This window comes from Dendroctonus ponderosae, unplaced genomic scaffold, assembly GCF_020466585.1.
Source record: "Dendroctonus ponderosae isolate FM_Combo_2020 unplaced genomic scaffold, Dpon_F_20191213v2 Dpon_F_20191213_1, whole genome shotgun sequence".
NCBI classification, from domain to species: Eukaryota; Metazoa; Arthropoda; class Insecta; order Coleoptera; family Curculionidae; genus Dendroctonus; species Dendroctonus ponderosae.
The window spans coordinates 18284412-18302729 of NW_026017110.1; the positions used below are offsets into that span (position 1 = coordinate 18284412).

The following is an 18318-nucleotide window of genomic DNA, read 5'->3' on the forward strand; positions in this document are numbered from 1 at the left end:
TTATCAAAGGATTTGAGCTTCAAAGGTCCATAATTTTAATGAAAAGTTGGTGAAAAGTTTGCTTTTAACAAATGGATTTCGACGTGGAAGCTTGATCAATCTACATAATTATCATATACGGTGGTCTTATTCACGGGCGGATCCAGCTTTCAAGTCAGGGGGGTCATATAGTGGAGATTTAGTCAGCACAGGCTTAAACTCAATTACAATAATAAATACAATTAAAAAAGTATGGATTTGCTATATGAATATATATTGAAATGAAATTAATTTTCTTCGATTATCTTCTCACAAAACGAGTTTTGACTTCCTTCACTTCAATCGGTATGGGTATGGTTTGGTGAACGTGGGTAAGTGCCAGTCCAGGTAAGCGCTCTTCTGCCATTTAAGCTCTAGAAAAATTGGCAAAAAGCTGACCCGAGAATTCGTGCAAAAATATAGTGACTGATTTCACCGCTCTTAATGAAGCGTGCAGGTTGAGTGGAGATCTTCTCTTTTGATCAGTTTTGCACCACACATCCAGCTGTTTCATAAAAGTTGACTTTATGACTCAGTTTCATAAAAATTGAACAAAATGCGAAATCGAGAGCTTGTGTGAAAGGCAACTTTCGTATTCCCTCGGCGCATTGAATGTGGATTTAATTATGGATCTACACAACATATCCAGCTGAAAAGACTCAAAGTTTCATATAGATCGAACAGAAGTCTGAGAGCATTTAATTTAACATGAAACAGTCTATTCCGCTGCATGATTGCAGATGTTCTTATTTGGCTGGGGAACCTGTTTTGTTCTCGGCGACCATCCAACTAGTTTGAACCAGAAACTTGCGTTTGAAAATATTTGCGTGCCAATAGGCACTTTCTACAAAACAGTCAACAATAAAAAAAAAAAAAATCGAACTGCAAATGATTCAACCAAAGGGACGATCAAGCCAACAATTACATCATCACGTTAATTCTGTAGTACGCTGCCTTCTGAAAGTGGTAATAAAGCAAGTGCGCTAGATTATCCGTATATGCTTTCTGAAAGATTAAAGTTTTCAATTCGGAGTGGATCTTTATTGTTTCTTCCAGTGTAGCGTGAGTGTTTTGAAGATTAACGGGTAGAAAATGGAGAATGGAGCGCCAGCTTGCAGAAAGCTGGTAAACATGATTTCTAATCTATAAATCCTTTGGCTAGAACTGAGGTTAATTTATAATCGAGAAAAAAACTGAAGTTGATGGTATTTTAAATTTCTCTTTATTTCCTCTGTCCATACCAAATAAGTAAACTTTTGACTAAATTTCTGTAATACAAAAAGAATATTTTTCTTCCTTTCTAGGGGGCACGATGCTGCTTTCGGTAAGTTTCACATTACTTTGCCCCTGGCTGCCATGTAGGTGTAGAGCTTTTAGCCCATCAGATATTATACATTAACGAATGAGGTTTACTACAGAAGCCTCGTTTGATATGTATAATTATTAATTTTCTGTTGTGAACTATACATTTTACTGTCTTGTCAGGGAATTTGCGTCGTTTTCAGGTTCTTTCCTTTTTAAATTACACCATAAATTGAACTGTTCTTGAATTCTCAATTCAATTCTGTAAATTAAAAATAATTTTCACTCAATTTTAGAAAGAGTAGGTATATACTCTTTCAATCAACGAAGAGAGTTAGATATTTATTTATTCATACTGAAATATCTGATGCACCATCAAATTATAATAACAGCATAATATTCATAATATGCGTGTCATTCGCGTTGGTGTTTGCGATCTTACAAAGTATTTACTTTCTTAAATCGTCAATGAAATTTAAAAAAATATAACTAGTTCACATAAACCCAGCTCAAGGGCGGTCATCCTCATGGCCCCCTTCTGGATCCGCGCTTGATCTTATTTCTATCTTCATATTGGCACTACTAATTCCATATTTAGAAAAATAGAACAAACCATTAAATAAGCAAATGTACACAGAGTTTACTTTTTGAGTGCAACTCAATTCTAGTAGCTAGACACTTAAAACTGCTTGAAGAACCAGGCATCAAAGCAAATGTGAACGTTGAAAATAAAACTGATGAATCTGGAAAATACAATAGTAAATAGTTTAGGGAAGATTCAATCAATTATTTTTTGAATTCGACAATATAACTGCTTAAATGCTTAATTATTCCAATACGTAAAAAATAAACTACATATATGAATAATATGTAGATGAAAAGAATAAACGACTGTTTCATTTAAGAAGAATTGCAGAAAAGTGTAATGTCCGATTTTCAAAAGAAACTGGATCTCTAAAGCTTCCTAAATTGAATACGAAACACGCGAGATATTGCCGTATTGTCCGAGCCGAAAATACGATTCTAGTTATGTTAGAAAATAGTACAACATTCTTATGATTATAGCAGCTTCCGTGATTCATGAATGATAAATCCTCAAATTAGTTGGACTTGAATGACCGAAAATTCCATTATTGGTTCTATGCTTCTCTTACTTTACGAAATCTTTGCTTTACTTACCTTACTAAATCATGGCAAATACATACCTACAGACTAAGAAAAATTTGGAAGTGAAGAAATGTGACTTCAGCATTAGAAGGAAATGTAAGGCTGTCAAAAAAGCATGTTAGTTGCATTTGTTGAGGAGGACCAATGGTTTGGCACTTTGGATGACCAGATCCACTTGATTTTTAATCGATACAAAAAGTACAAATGAGAAACTTATTCAATTCATATAGGAAGCATTTGCCACAGTTTCTTGCAGCATCAGACCTCGTTCTTTGAGTAATTTTATTGTTAAATACTTAATTTTTGCTGAAATTCTTGTAAATTCAAAAGGATACGAAAAGCACAAAAGCTTCTAAATGCAACAAACAATTCAGTTTTTAGGGCACATTTAGAGACACTATGAAGAATTTATACAAAAAGTTCAACACCCTGTAAATACAGCTAAAATTAGCAAGGAAACGTTTGTGAGAGCATGTTCAAAGGAAAACTTAATTCATTTTAAGCGTATGTTTTTAATAGTTTTGCATTTGTTCGAGATCAGAATGCTTTGTATTAACTCTCTAATTAAAAATTAAGAACCACTTGTAGATCCAAAATTTACACATTGGAAAAAACGCTTATCTGACGACTCGGATTCACTCTATCGAATAATAATACTATTATTTATCCTGTTTGTACGCTACTGAACTCAGACTTATCTTCACGGTATCGATTGAAAGGTGGACTTATTCGATTTTGCTTCAGATAAAAACACAATCCATTGTCTGGATTAATAATCCGTGACACCTGCGCGACATGAACTTGAACCTTTAACAATAGCAGAAGGGTTAATGAACCTGTTAAAAAAATAAACTAGTCACCGACGTTTCTTCCATTTTGCAATTCATTATATAAGACGAATGGTGGATCTGAAAAACCACGGATTGTACCTGAAAATATTCCTTAGAAGATTTATCATTTCATATTTTCAGTCAGTTGCTTTCGGCGAATCAACTATGAATCCTTTAGCGTCAATCAGCCAAAGGATTTGCAGAATAACCATTTGTATAAATAAAGTGTGCCTGATATTGACACCCCCAGAGAACTAACAGAACTAAACCATCTGGAAATCGGAATCAAGCTAAGGCTTAAGAAATCTTTTTTGCTGATAATGTATGTTTTGCTTGATATGGTCGAAAGTTTTAGTTAACTCCTACAACCGCCAGTAGATTTTACTGCCTTTTTTGTATGGAACCATCGAATTTAACATGTAAAGTTGCTTAATTTGGTTCCTAGAAAACAATCCTTTTTCGGATATTCTGGTAAATGAACAAACGGACGGATATTCTTGATCAAATAAAGTGAACAAAACGCATTTCTTGGGAAACTGTTAAATGTTTCAAGTAGAAACTTGCTCTATACATTAAGAGTTCAGGATGAAGTTGAGGAATTAAATTGTTGTAAAAAGTCGAAAGAAAAACCATGATTTGAGAAAATATCTGCACAAAACAAGAACGTTTTTGAAGAAGTAAACGTCGGGAGCTAGAAATGTTGTTAATTTATGCGGTCGCTAGAGATAAGCATTATTTAATATATAAGCAAAAGAAGCTATTTTGTTGTATATAACTTAGATTGATCTATCTTGGTCCTATACCTTAGCTTAATGTTTTTCCTCAAAAACAGTTTCATCAGGCTTAAATTCGTAGAACTTCTCCTTCAAGAGCATGCGTATTTTCTAACTGTAAACAATTGAAAAAAATTTTGAATTACACTGAAATTGAGCTAATTCACGTCATTCATTCATTCTCGAAAATATTTTTATTATATAATTATCTCACTTAATTATTCTTGTTTTAAGTATCCTGAGCGATTCTCAGAATATTTCAAGTTTCTTACATTAACTCTGCAAGTCGCCCACAGATTTCCTGAAATGTCCAATTTTTTCCAAAGAATATCAGGATCATAGCAATTAAATTGTTTATGCCAATTTTTTGGAATTGCGAAATTTCTATGGCTACGTACAGGATGGTTCAGAATCTGAAGTTAATATTAATAAAAACGTTCAAACGTTTCAATTTTATTCAAAAGATCAAAGCCGATGATTTTTAGCAAGTTTTATTTGTTGTAGCCAAAAAATAATATTATTTTGTTTCGACTTACGATGATTACTGGGAAACATGGAAAATATAAACGCGGTTTAATGCAGCATTAAAATGATATGTTTTTGATCCAAACAAATATTTGTAATATTAATTTTCTTATGATCTCACATTGCAACATAATAACTTAATACGCTAAACCCACAATAACGTGATGTTTTAAAACAATTTTTTCATAAAAAATTTCCACAAGAAGCAGATAAGTTATAATGAGTAATTTAACTTTTATTATAAGTTCTAATTTATTGCTATATTCTCTTCAGTAGAGAGTAAGTATTCTATCAAAGGGTTAGAGAAACTGTTGGGAAAAATTGGGAGATTTTGAATGAATATAACTGTTTTTCAATAACAAATCGAATTATTCGTTTACATTTCCTTAATAAGATTGGTTTTATTGACGAGTTTTTGCTATTTCTTTTCTAACTTTATATTACGATTTTTATGTATTTTCAACGGTGAAGTAGTTTGAAGTAACTCGCCGATATTCTCTAACAGAATATTGATACGTGAAGTGCCTTTTTTATAATTCAAAAGTATTTTATTTCAAGCGAAAAAATGTTTACAAAACAAAATCAAACGTAACTTTTTGGAGGATGTACCTATTAGGAAGAAAAGCATTTTTACAGTCAATATAGATTTTGCATCTTCAATGCCATCAAGTTCAATATTTTTCACTGCGACAAGTATTCCTAATTTCCGAAATGAATGCAACTTACATCTGAAAATAACAATATTTTAATAATATTCCGCAACTATGATGGAGAAAGTTTTAATGAGACAATAAATGTATTTTATTATCAGATTTTGGAATGAATGTATTAATATGGTCTCTCAATAAAACTTTACATTTTTCATTGAGTGTCCAACGAATTTTTTAAAAGTTTTCTGTGATTTCTGCAATATTCGGGGGGAATTGCACAAGTGCTTCAAAATTACCGATAATTTTGCATGAAAGCTTGTTGTCTAAAAACTGCATGAGTTTATTTTCATATTGTGGCGAAAAAGCCCGACTCCGAAGGAGGAGGGCTTTTTCGTTCCAATGTGAAAATAAACGAATGCAGTTTTTACAAGACAACAAGCTCGAATGCAAAATAATCTGTTTATTTTGATGCACGAGTGTAATTTTGATGAATATATCTTGAGTAAACAAAGTAAATGTGGATTCATTTTATTTCTATTATATTTTATTATCCTTTAAATTGTATTACTTCTGTTTATTAAATTTAATTTGAATATCTTACGTATGTCAGGAAGACATGTCTAATTCAACATGAAAAGACACCTGTCAAATATTTTTTGTAAACAATGCAATTATCGTTGAGGTGATAATTGCACACTGTGCAATTACCGCTGTAATTTTTTCTATAATTGCAAACTTCAAACGGGCAGATTATCACACGAGGGAAATATTCAGTGTAATTTTAAAGATTGACTTCATGTACTTTATAGGAACGATTGTCAAACCTTAAGTTAAGCTTAATTTGAATTGATAATTAGTCAATAAATTTTGGAAAAAAGGGATATGCATACATTTTTCAGAAAATTCACTATTATTTGATCAGACTTTTAGGTGTTATCATCAAAAAAATAGAAACTATACAAAGTATAATTATTGCTTTTATTTAGATAGGCACCTCAAAATTAACATAGTAAGAAAAGTAACATATTTTTAGTCTACTGGCAATATTCATAAAGAGGTTTCTAAACAGACGGTTGCGGCTTTATAATCATAATAAATGAAAACTGAGCTTTAACGTGTAAAATAATGCTTATGCCTACAAAAATGATAATCTGGAATATATTTTTTTAATTAAAATTATTTGGGAAAATGCTGCTTAGCAAAAATTTGCTAATTGCTTCACACTTATCCCATCTCCACAATTAATTCCTTTGCTCCTGAGTTAAAAACGTTTCACTTGAAAGCCACTTAAAACAAACAAGAAAACATTATTTATTCCGTTCAGTTCCATAATTTTATTCCTTGTTGGCACAAATGAGTGAATCTCACCTATATACTGTTAAGGCCAATTGTGCGCCTACGTCCTAATGCTTAAGAACATTAATGCAAAATTCTTCTAATACATGACCGCAAAGATCACGCAATTGGTAACACACCCATATAAGTAAAGGTCAAGAAGTCGATGAAAAATTGTCATAATAAACGGAGTACAGCGAAGAATACTTCCGGGTACGCAGTCTGATGGTGATCCCGCTGGACTTTTCGGATGACTAATTTCTATTTGGTCACGAAACTCTCCTTGCAAGACTAAGCCATAAATCAGTAGCGTAGAGGCATTAAACGGGCAATTTATGTAATACCGCTAAATAATAATTATCCAGATAAAACCCATTTGGCCGACAATCAATCGAGTTAATGCAAATTAACTTTTTAATGTTTCAAGAATCAATTATTGTTTTATTGAGGCAACGGTATTTTATTTAGGCATTGCCATCAGTCTCACAAAATTTAATTTACAAATTTCAAATGTTACCATCTGAAAAACGTACAGCGGTAAAAGTTTTTATGCAAAACTAATTTTTAGTTACTAGTACGAAATTGATGGCATGGCTTTAGTGGTAGTTTGCATGTTGCATCTACATATCCTATTCATAAATAGCACTGTTCTTCTGAAGGGGACAAATAACGAATGATCAGACGATTCTGAGAACGGGCTTTTTGTTCATTCACTTTCCTGCTTTAACATGCAATTTTGATTTGATTTTTATGCAATATTTTATAAGATTCTTAATGTAATTTCTGTGTTGAAAACATTGATTGGTAATCTCAGAGTGAAGATATCATTCATTTTAGAAGAACACACAATTTTGCACAAGCAAACGATAAAAAAATCTACAAAATTTTGATTATTCTGAAAACAACACAACCCTTCAAAGAGAGAACAGAAATCAAACAGATATTTTTATTTGAATTATCTAAAATATCGATATTAATTTAAGAGGAGACAAATAACAAAACCTACGTTGTTATTTGGAAAACATTTCAGTATTTTATTTAATATACTTCCCTGTTTTCTTCGTTGCGTGTTTGCTGTTTAAGTATTTTTTGAAAACAGGGTATTGTTTAATTAATACTTAATTTATTTGTTTTTTATTGCATCTGTTAAATCGTTATTTGGTTGATAATGGCAGAATGTCGGATTTAAATAAATATGTAATTCGTACTTTAGTGTCTTTTTAGTCGCCTGGAGCGCAAAATTTTGTAGGCGCAAGTTGAAGATTCAGAGCTAAAACTTTATAATTTTTTTTAATAATCATCAGCCAATCACAGATAAATAGATAAATAGATATTTATCGGTAATAATGCACACAGTAACAAAAGTAACAAAAAAATATCAACATAAATCAAATTTACATAATATGTATTAATACACATTTTTGGAACAAAAAGGAAAACATTAATTAAGACAGTCACAACTTAAAATGGTAGATAAACCAATGTACAATGCACTCTAATTAAAAATTACTAAACGATTAATCAAAGAGACACAGAACATTGAAAACAAATAATTGAAGTATTGAAAAAACTTGCAATCGTCATTAAGGTATTTATCAAAAATTCAACTTTATATTTATTCAAATTTTATATATGAATTGATTGATTCATAAATCGTAATTTCCGATATTTCAGTCTATGTTTATCAATTTTCATTGTTAAATCGGATTTTTAACTACACTGCAAATTAGCGAATTCATATTTTTTCAATCGGTAATACTTATAATAATAATATTTGCATATTTTCTAAATTGAGTCATAGCTCTATTCTGTGTCAAAATTTAAGTTAAATTACAGACAAATTGTACAGAATGTACAATATTGTACAGGGCGTTAAACATTGAAATTATTCAGAAGATATGAGGCTTTGACAGGAAGAAGCGTGTACTTTTTCTGTCTGAGCTACCCTATATTTCCCGTAGATAGATTTACTCTTTGACCAAGAACACAAGACATTATTTAAATATCCTGTACAATATTGTACAAATGTAATATTTTTTTTGAATATTTTTCAATTGAGAATTTGCAAAGAACAGAGCTATAATTCGATAAATAATTTATTTAACGCGGATCCCTTTAACTGAATATTTTATTCAAAGTTAGAGAATATTTAAGCTACGCATTAAATGTTCGACACGGTGTAGTTCAATCGACTTTCAGTTTCGAGTTTTATTCATTTAAAACATAAATTTTCCGTTCGAATCGGAATTTTTCAGAAATATTGGGCAAAAAAAGATATTTCTTATATTTTTGAGCTTGTCGAGAATTCTGTTTAAATTTAAAAAATACCATTTTTTTTTATCAATTCAAACCCCCCTGATGATCAGTCGGGCATTATGCAATAATTATCGAATAAGAACTATTAAGTATAAGAATTTTTAAGTAGTAAGAAGTTGGTTGTATCGTCTACAAACCAGCAGTTTACGGTCATCAACTCAATTTAGCAGGTCTGATGGTTTAAATTATAATTTATGTAAGCTCTTTTTTTAATACGTTTTGTATAAACTGGTATCTAGAAAACGCAAACGTTTGAAATGTGTATATCTAAAAAAATGATTTGATAGTTGACCCTGTTTCTTAAAAGCAAACTTCTGGTTTTTTTTCTGTTTTTTCGCTTTATTTTGATACAATTAATTGGACCAATCATAACAGAATTGATCAGACTGTGAAGCCCGAAAATAAAAGTTCATCTTTCGTGTTTCCAGTATTTTCAGACTCAGTTCAGACTTTTTATGAGTCGATGCTTTTCTGATACTGATAGAAGGCGGTGATTTCGTCTACAAACAAGCAGTTTAGGGTCATCAGCTCAATTTCGCAGGTCTGATGGTTTGAATTATAATTTACGTTACCGTTTGTTTTAATACGTTTTGTGTAAACTGGTGTATATGTAATGGTATGGTGGTATGTAAAACGTAAACTTGTGTATATCTAAAAAATGTATTCGGTGGTTTACACTGTTTTATAAAGGCAAACTTCTGTTTTTTTTTGTGTGCAATGCTTTATTTTCAACAAATTTTTTTGACTAATCTACATTCGTTCACTAAGTCGAGGTTCACTATCATTTTTTTCTTACTTTGATATTTTGATAAAATGAAAGTTGTGTTGTATTATTTTTAGAAACAAAGGTTTTTAACTTCCTGGTGACCACAATTTTTGCTTCAGTAGGAGTAATAATAACATTCAAATTTTTCGGTATTTGCGGGATGATTGACCAAAAAAGCGTACTCTAAGTATGCATTAAAAAATCTGGAAAACTATTTGTAAAAGCAGTATTTACAATTTCTGCAAAACTATTTGTTCCAGCTTCAAAAGCCTCATGATTTGTAGCATGTCTTTTTGTAAAAGCACAATAAACTGTGTAAGATCTCCAATCAACAGTTATTGTGACAATTTGAGTTCGATGAAATAACTTACTGGCAATTATGACCGGTAATTGGTATGAAAGAACCTGGTCAATATATCAGCAATCTGAATGCAAAAGCAATGCGATTCGGATCAGCACCATGGTCTAAGTACCAGCATTGACACAAATAAACGTACCTTAGCTAGAGAGGTCAGTAGTTGACCGATCATATCCCAAAAAGCCGTTATGTAAATATCTTACAGATATGCGTGCCTGTGTCTAGGAAGCCCACGCAAATTCCCCATAAGGTCTGATACTAATGTTATATAATATTTGCTCTAGTTTCTCCCAATTTGGCGCTTTACCACATTCCGGAAAGCGTGTTCTCCCTTTTACATACGCGGAAACAACTACTGCTGAAAAATTTTACAACATATTTGGTCTTTAGTTTATGCATTTATTTAGATATTCTATTGAGTCTTGACTGTAACTCTTAACATTTTCTCTCAGGTTCCAGAGATAATTTTTCTGGGATTAGTAGGGAAGTTTCTTCAGCTGACTAGCGCCAGAGCTCACAAAATAAAACTTATTTATTTGTCGATCTGCATGAATTTCAGCTGCAAATATCCACGACAAGTAGCCCATGTCTGTGGCTTCTTCATTCATTTAATACAGATTGTTCTTCCGGTCACGCAACTCTGCAGGAACTTGCCAAGTTAAATGGCTTCAGTAAAAGTTCCATATGAAACTGGAAACTCACTCTGACATCAAACTTTGCACGGAATAACTGTGAAAGTTTAAGATATGACTTTTTCCTTTATAATAAATTGAATAGAGCACATCAGTTTTAAACCGCATTTTCTGTTTGCGCCAAAGTTTGCTGCTAAATAAACTTTGCCTTTCGCCAAGTCTAGATGTTCATGTCAATTTGGATAAACGCAACATTATAAAAGCAGACTTTATCGGGTGCTCACCTAAAGATGCCTGTATATCAAAAAGTACTGGTCCAGGACTTTTAGGCGGTTTTTTTTAATCGGTTAAGAGAAAACGCTGAAAATTGTTTTCAGTTAATTGAAATTATTTAAGATATTTGTACAATTTGATTTTTGATATAATAAGAGTATTTAATTTAGCGTCAGTTTGTTAGTGAGTAGTTTAGAATCTTAAAAAAAGCGAAGAAACCCCGGGCTCAGTGACCTTTGAAGGCACTGTATCTTTCATACGTTTTTTTAAATTTGTTTTTATGTAAAGTAATAATTTTTAAATTGCGATCCTTAGGTCAACACCCAATAGAAATCAGCAGGAATCTTTTGAGCCAAGCTTTATAACAGCAGTATTAATAAATGTTTTTGGGGAAGCACAAATAAAGTAGAATAAGTTTTTAAATAAATTTATCAGTATCAAACACTCGGGCAAAGAGGCAGGTTTTTATCTACTAATTAATTATTAATATCTTATTTACTAATTAATTGGTTAAATAAGCATTTATTCAGTTGCTAAGCTTTTGAAGTAAAGTATATTTTAGAATACAGGACACATGGCTAAATCCATGCTAAGAAATTGAGACAAAAGAAAAGTTATGCAAAAAATAGAATATATTGCACTAAAACTGATTAAAAAAATTAAATTCTACTAACCCACTATACAATAAATATACAACAAACTTCTATACAAAAAGAAGCACGCAAAAGTCAAAAATAACTGAAAGACAGTCAGAAATGAAGCAAAAGTGCAAACACAATTTACATAATTAGACTAAACTGAATCCTCGTTTCCTGGCAAGACAAACTAGACAATCCCAATTTCTTTACTACTTTTTAAGAGATAAAAATCCAAATAAACAGTTCATTTGAGCTTATTTTGTTTCTTCTAAATGTTCAGTTAACAATTCGCTAATGTAATAAGAAGGGCTGCAAGACCGATTGGTTTAAGGCAATTTTTTGGTGGAAATAAATTTTGAGATTATCGGTAACGAAATCAAGCACTATTAACGAATTCAATCATATTAATAAACACAAAGACATTAATAAAGACAAAACATACCTGTAGAGCGTAAATTCAGCTGTTTTCAGAAGTTTTTCCATGACTTGCAACATTTCATCATAAAGAAGCCAACTTATGTTTTCATAAATAAACTATCTGGAATAAATTTCTGATGAACAGTTTAGGAGATGTTCTCAGTTTTATAAATGCGCTATATTTTATTTTTAAAATTGTATTTTCTTAAAAAACAGTAAGAGATCAAATATAGTTTCGTAGTTTCGGGCAATAAAGAGAGTCGTTAATATATGGAATGAAACAAAGTTTTCTCAACTAAATAACATAGAAACGATTTATTTAATAAATTACCAAAATTATTAAGAAAACGTGAAATTCATCAAAAGTTAACAATAAAAAAGTGAAACTGGGATTTCTCTTCTAAATCTGGCGAGCCGTGGTAAATTATAATTTCGTCTTGAAGATTTTGAAGCACAAGTACTGATGGGCTTCCGAGCAAACCATCTTTGAAGATGCAAGCGAGTTGTTTTTGCGAAACGTCAGGAAGAAATTCTAATTCACGTCTCCCTAAAAACTCGACTGATTCACCAGTTGCTACAACAAGCGGAATATTTGCAGACTTTATTTAGAACCAACAATTTAAATAATTACATTTATAACTACATATTAACATTTGTAATTGCATGGAAAGTATCCCAAGGAACAAATTGCCCACCTAAACAGGCATTTATTTTTTTCTTATTGCAATCTGTAGTGCTATGAATTTTAAATTAAATTTCTTCTTTGAAATTTAATTGGCTGAATGCAACTGAATCCACCATTTGTAGCGCTTGAAGTACAAGAAGTCTATTCCCTCAAACTTACCACTACGTCACATCACACGGTTTTAAATCTTCGTGATATGTGACGCAGTAGCCAGACTGAAGAACGTTTTCATAGTCAATCGTAGTCATCAGGTTTTTCCTGAAAAATATCATGTATAAAGCATAAACTCCCAAACCGCATACTCACAACATTTATCCAGCTAAGTAATGATTAAATTATACCTTGCATTAATCTAGGATTAGTGTGTCTGCAAAATACAACAAGCCTTTATTTATTTTTCAAGCAGTTCTCGAAAAAAAATCGAGTCTATTTTTTTTCGAGAACTTTTCCAAGTTTTTATTTAACAATTTAACCAAATATTTGGAAGGTAGAACTTTACAATACAATCTTAAGAATAAAATGTTATTGACTTACCCTCTTAATGACTGGTTTTTATATTACTAATTAGTAAAGCATTGAAAACATAATCAAAACGACCCGAAAAAAATGAAAAAGGAAAACATGGACTAGGCCTAGTTTCATGCAAACTAAGAATAACAAGAAAAGCGAACTAATCGAAATTTATAAGGCAACGAATGAAAGAACAAGAGTCTAAGAGACTGAACATTCATTAAGATTGAGATAATTTGGAAGGAAAATAAAACCCGAAGTCTAAAAGTAATAAAATGGCAACGCACAAGCAGAGCATTAAAGTTGACCAGAATTGAATGAAACAGTAAAATAAACGAGTAACCAACAAGCAAAAACCAGTACGCAACCAAACGCAAATAAAGATGCTGGTAGCAGAAGTATTTTACCGAAAATAAGACAAGAAATACAAGAAGCTTCAAATGACAGAAAATCATATAGAAAAGCAGTGGCTTGAAAGTAAGAAAAAGAAATCAGTATTGTCCATTCTGAGAAAGCAATGAAAGAAACTTAAATTGGACATATTTTTGTAGTGAAACAACTGTTAACTTTAGCAAAGTTCATGCGCACAAATTAATTGAGTCACTGAAAAACCGAAAATACCTATAGAAAAGAAAATAAACAACGCAAATGAACAAGAAATGTGCGACAATGTTAGTTGGATAAAAATTACAGTAAAATAACGAGTAAAACGAACAGTGAAAAGTAATGAAAATTAGGATCCAGGAGAAAATGCTGGCGAAACGGAAATGTTTCCAAGTGCAAAGTATTATATCTAAGAGGCCACTCGTGCTCGGCTTGGAACATGAAGACGCTAATCCGGATGTCATAGAAAATTTACACCATAATTCAAAGATAAAACAAATCGTATCGCAATCCAATATGAGAAATCTTCAAAAAGGCTAGTTGTTTTTAAAATTACAATTTTCCCAGCGGATGTAAAAACACACGATTCCTTAAATGCATTTTATATGCCTACGATGTCAACTTTCCTTTTTTTGTTACATTTTAATTCACAATTATATCGGAAACAAATAAAAATCGGGCTTGAACGCCGATCGATCGCCGAATCGAGCTTAATTTGCTTATCTTCACTCCCTATACAAATTTTGATCTGCATATTTTTATAATGAATTGCTTTCGGTTATTGTCGCTGTCATTCAATTATGTTGGGTTGCATGCAATTACAAAACAATTTCCATAAAAAGTCAAATATACACAATATACAAGCGCTGGAAAACCTACAATAAAACATTCCATCAACCAGCTGAACAAGTATTTTGTTAGCATTCGTAATATTGAACATTTGAAGTCTTCCGATCGGTTCTTATGGAAAATTTCTGCAATTTATGTTTCTATATAAGTGATAATAGCAGTCGAAGATATAAAGCCGGAGATTAGTAAATTCCATTTTGAAAATGGAATTTCGCAGTTTTTGCATTTGGCACTTAAATGGCATAGAAATATGTTCACTTAACTATTTCAGTTGTTGCTTTTAATACAGAGTGGAACTGATGCGTTTGATGGTAACATTTTAGCGATCTCGTGAAGAGTCATAAAATGATAACATGGATTTAGAATATTCCTGAGGAGTAGTAAAAACGCCATATTTTACGAGTAAGTAAACATGCTAAATGCGGAATTGATAAGTGTGTCTTTAGAATTATTTGTTATTCAGGAAGAAAATTACTTGAATTGGATAATTATACCAACAGATTTGCTCAAGTGTGTTATTTCAAATGTGATTCCAGGGAAATTTAGGTCAACAGCTTGAATTTATAAGTCTTAACATGTCCATTTTATATCCTCTAAATAAAGCAAGATGTTAAGATTACAGCTAGAAAGAATAACAAACGTAAAATGAATAATAATAATAATCCAAAAGTGATAGATCTATAGAGCGGAGACAAAACTCATGGCTTAAAAACCTTCTAGAATGGTAGCGATGTATTTGGACCAGATATGAAGCTAGAAATAAAGAGTTTTAGCTTCTTCAAAAAATTTTCAATATCTAAATCGAGATTTTTAACTACTTCCAAAATTTTCAATAGCGAAATCGAGGTTTTTAGGTACTTCTAAAATTTTCCAATAGCTACATCGAGATTTTTAACTACTTCCAAAACTTTTCAATAGCGAAATCAAGGTTTTTAGCTACTTCTAAAATTTTTCAATAACCAAATCGAGATTTTTTACTACTTTTAAAATTTTTCAATAGCCAAATCAAAAATCTCTCTGGTGGCATCTAAAGAAGAAAGAAGAATCTTAACTTAGCTTTTAGATGCAAAATAAGCATTTTGGTAAGCACCAATTTTATTTTCAACCCAAATTGAATTTATTAATTAGGCAAAACTGTATTTAATCTTAGTCCAGTGAAGAGCCAAAAAATAATCGCATCCAGGTTTTCTTACAATTGCACCTGGGTGTAAAACAGTTGTAAAAATTTGCAACCGAGGACAAAGAAACTGAGACCTGGCTGATAAAAATGATAATGGATTTAACACCTATTTTGTAGGATTTTATCAAAAATAGAAAATATTAAGGTATTGTAAAAAATTGTAAAAAAACCTCGAAGTGCAAATATTACTAAAAAAACATTTCCGCTCTTGCAGATATAATTTTTATCAGTTTGACTGACTGATAATGCCAAGCACGCAAAGTAGAAATTTCAAATGGCTTTCTGATACACCATTAACCATTTAATTGAATTAATAACGCATGGTTTATCACTTTGAACCAATGAAAGAAAATATGATCGTACATTATTACTGTAAAACGTAACTGACTAAGTACCGTGCCCATCTTAAGTTTAATTTTAAATGATGGTGATTTAGCAGTATCGGTAGAAATCTGTTATATTAGCCACTGGACCTTAACAAAATTAGATAGTCGTGAACCATCCAATTTTAAAGCGGCCTAAGATTTAAATTACAATGAGTTTCAAAGAAGAATTATATGGAATTTGAGATACATAAATTTTGGTTCTGGCTAGTGAACATAACGGATTTGGTAAACGCATTCTAGACCAATGTTGCTGTTGAAGCCTAAACAATCATTTCCTTTGCAAACTAACCGAGATTTATTTTAGCAGTAAATTGTGCAGGTTGCTGTCGGTGTAACTATCAGTTTAAGATTTTTTCATCTTTGAGATTGATTGTTTAATCGAGGTGCCATCGAATGATTCTCAAAAGCGTGTGTAGTTTTCAGTTTCAATTTTAACCGGCTGAATGCAAATTAAATGCGAACAAATTTTGAGAGGAGTCAATTTTTTGAATGAAACAGAATTTATATGCGTGAGCAGTGAAAAGTTGAATTTTGTAAATTAGCTGGTAATATGGAAATAGTAGACAAATCGGGTTTTCTCAGCTTTTTCTGCGTTTCTAGTCAACCAGAACAGCCAAACTTTGAGAAGTCCCGCCACAAATGCTATCGAAACGTCCGAGTACTACATGTTTTGCATATTCGGTATTGTATTTCGATCTATAATATGGAAGATAATTTTAGTTCATCCAAACACCGATTGAGAAACCTACAGAAAAACACTCGTTTTTGATTCAAATGTCAATGCTACATTTCACAGAATAACTAGATAATTAAGTTTAAAAAAGGAAGGAAAATTTTAAAACAGACAAAAATATTATTATTTTTATATGCATTATATTGATCTTCATTTTGTTGATCAGTTGATATTGCAACAGTTTCGCTTTTAAGATTGTTCTCCAATCGTTTCCTAGACCTTTCTGTTTTGGATGTTTTTATTAACGCGATTATTTTTTAATTTTTAAGCTGTATATAATTTAAATATATATCATATTCAGTAAAAACTATAAAATTATATAATTGTATAAGACATTATAATGAATATTAAATATCGTCTTTATGTGACTTTGCGAAAAATGTGGCTAATGAACAACAAGAGTTAGAACCATGTAAAAACAGTTTAATTGTTTTGACTTTTACTTATGTTTACAGATTTATAACATGATAAGATAAATACTGAATACAATTGTCTTTTGTTATGAGAAAAAGCAGCATAACAAAACCAAACAAAAAAGTCGGAAATGATAAAACTTAAAGAGTGTTCATTCTTGCCGTGTAATCCTCAAATTAATAAGAAATTTACAAATATGTAAACTTACACACATAAAATCTTTATGGGCAAAAACTACAAACATTTAAACCAAATCGACAAATAAAATCACGACTATAGAATCTCCTTCCTACTAATCTTAAAATTAAAATAATGAATCTAAAAAATGCCTTAAGGGGTTTAAAAAACAAATCAAGCAAAATAACTTAAACAAAATACTCAGCTGTGTAATATAATGTGTAAAAGACAGAAGGAGAACAAGCGTTGCAATTAGTTATTAGGAGAAAGTGAAAAAATAAAAAAACAGCTCCAAATGAAATGGTTTAAGAGAATGTAATGTTAGAATTAAAATAAAGTTCATAATAGATAAAACCAATTTAGGTAAAAAACATTACAGATAATTTTATTTTTACTATGTTCTTATGTTAAGGTGAGGGATTACGAGAACACGCACATTTTTAAATCTGCACATCAGGGTGATACACTCCGTGTATAATATTTTCGTAAGGGAAGATATTGGGAATCGATATTTCGTTGTGAACAGTAAAACGTCTAATTTTTTTAGCAAGCTTTTGGAAGGTTTTATTTTCATTTTCAAAAGTTGCCGTTTAAGGCCAATTTAATAATTTAAATGAAAACATACAAAAGCTATAAACTTTAGAAGACGAAAAAATAACAATGAAATGATTGAACAATGAACCAATTTTTAAATAGTACACTGTATATGAATTATCAGTAGATTTTGTTACCACAGTGAAATATTCTGCAAAATTAAAGTTGAAGTATTAAAAGGTAGGTGAAACAATAATTATCCTCCATTTCACAACTTTAAAAGTCGTGGTGTTGATAAAACAGCAAAACAAAAATATGCAAATTTCATCGGATATTTTCAGAGGGCTTTTTGGGAGTTAATTGTTGCGGTTTAATGTTTCAATATTGGGTTTTCTCGTAATAAACCTTGTAAACAAGGAAAAGTTACGAAAATAATTATAAGATATGTATATATGTATTTAATTCA

At 31.1% G+C, this 18318-nt stretch overlaps 2 long non-coding RNA genes across 2 annotated transcripts in view; one reads left to right on the plus strand and one right to left on the minus strand.

Annotated features, from left to right (window-relative positions):
- Window positions 1–12286: 12286 nt before the first annotated feature.
- Window positions 12287–18318, minus strand: part of LOC125505877 — an 11590-nt gene continuing 5558 nt past the window's right edge. Inside the window, exon 2 of the long non-coding RNA XR_007282511.1 lies at window positions 12287–12943. This is a non-coding gene — a long non-coding RNA (uncharacterized LOC125505877). The remainder of the gene's footprint in view (window positions 12944–18318) is intronic.
- LOC125505876 lies at window positions 14294–15063 on the plus strand. Its single transcript, XR_007282510.1, has 2 exons — window positions 14294–14830; window positions 14892–15063. It is a non-coding gene; the product is annotated as an uncharacterized LOC125505876 (long non-coding RNA).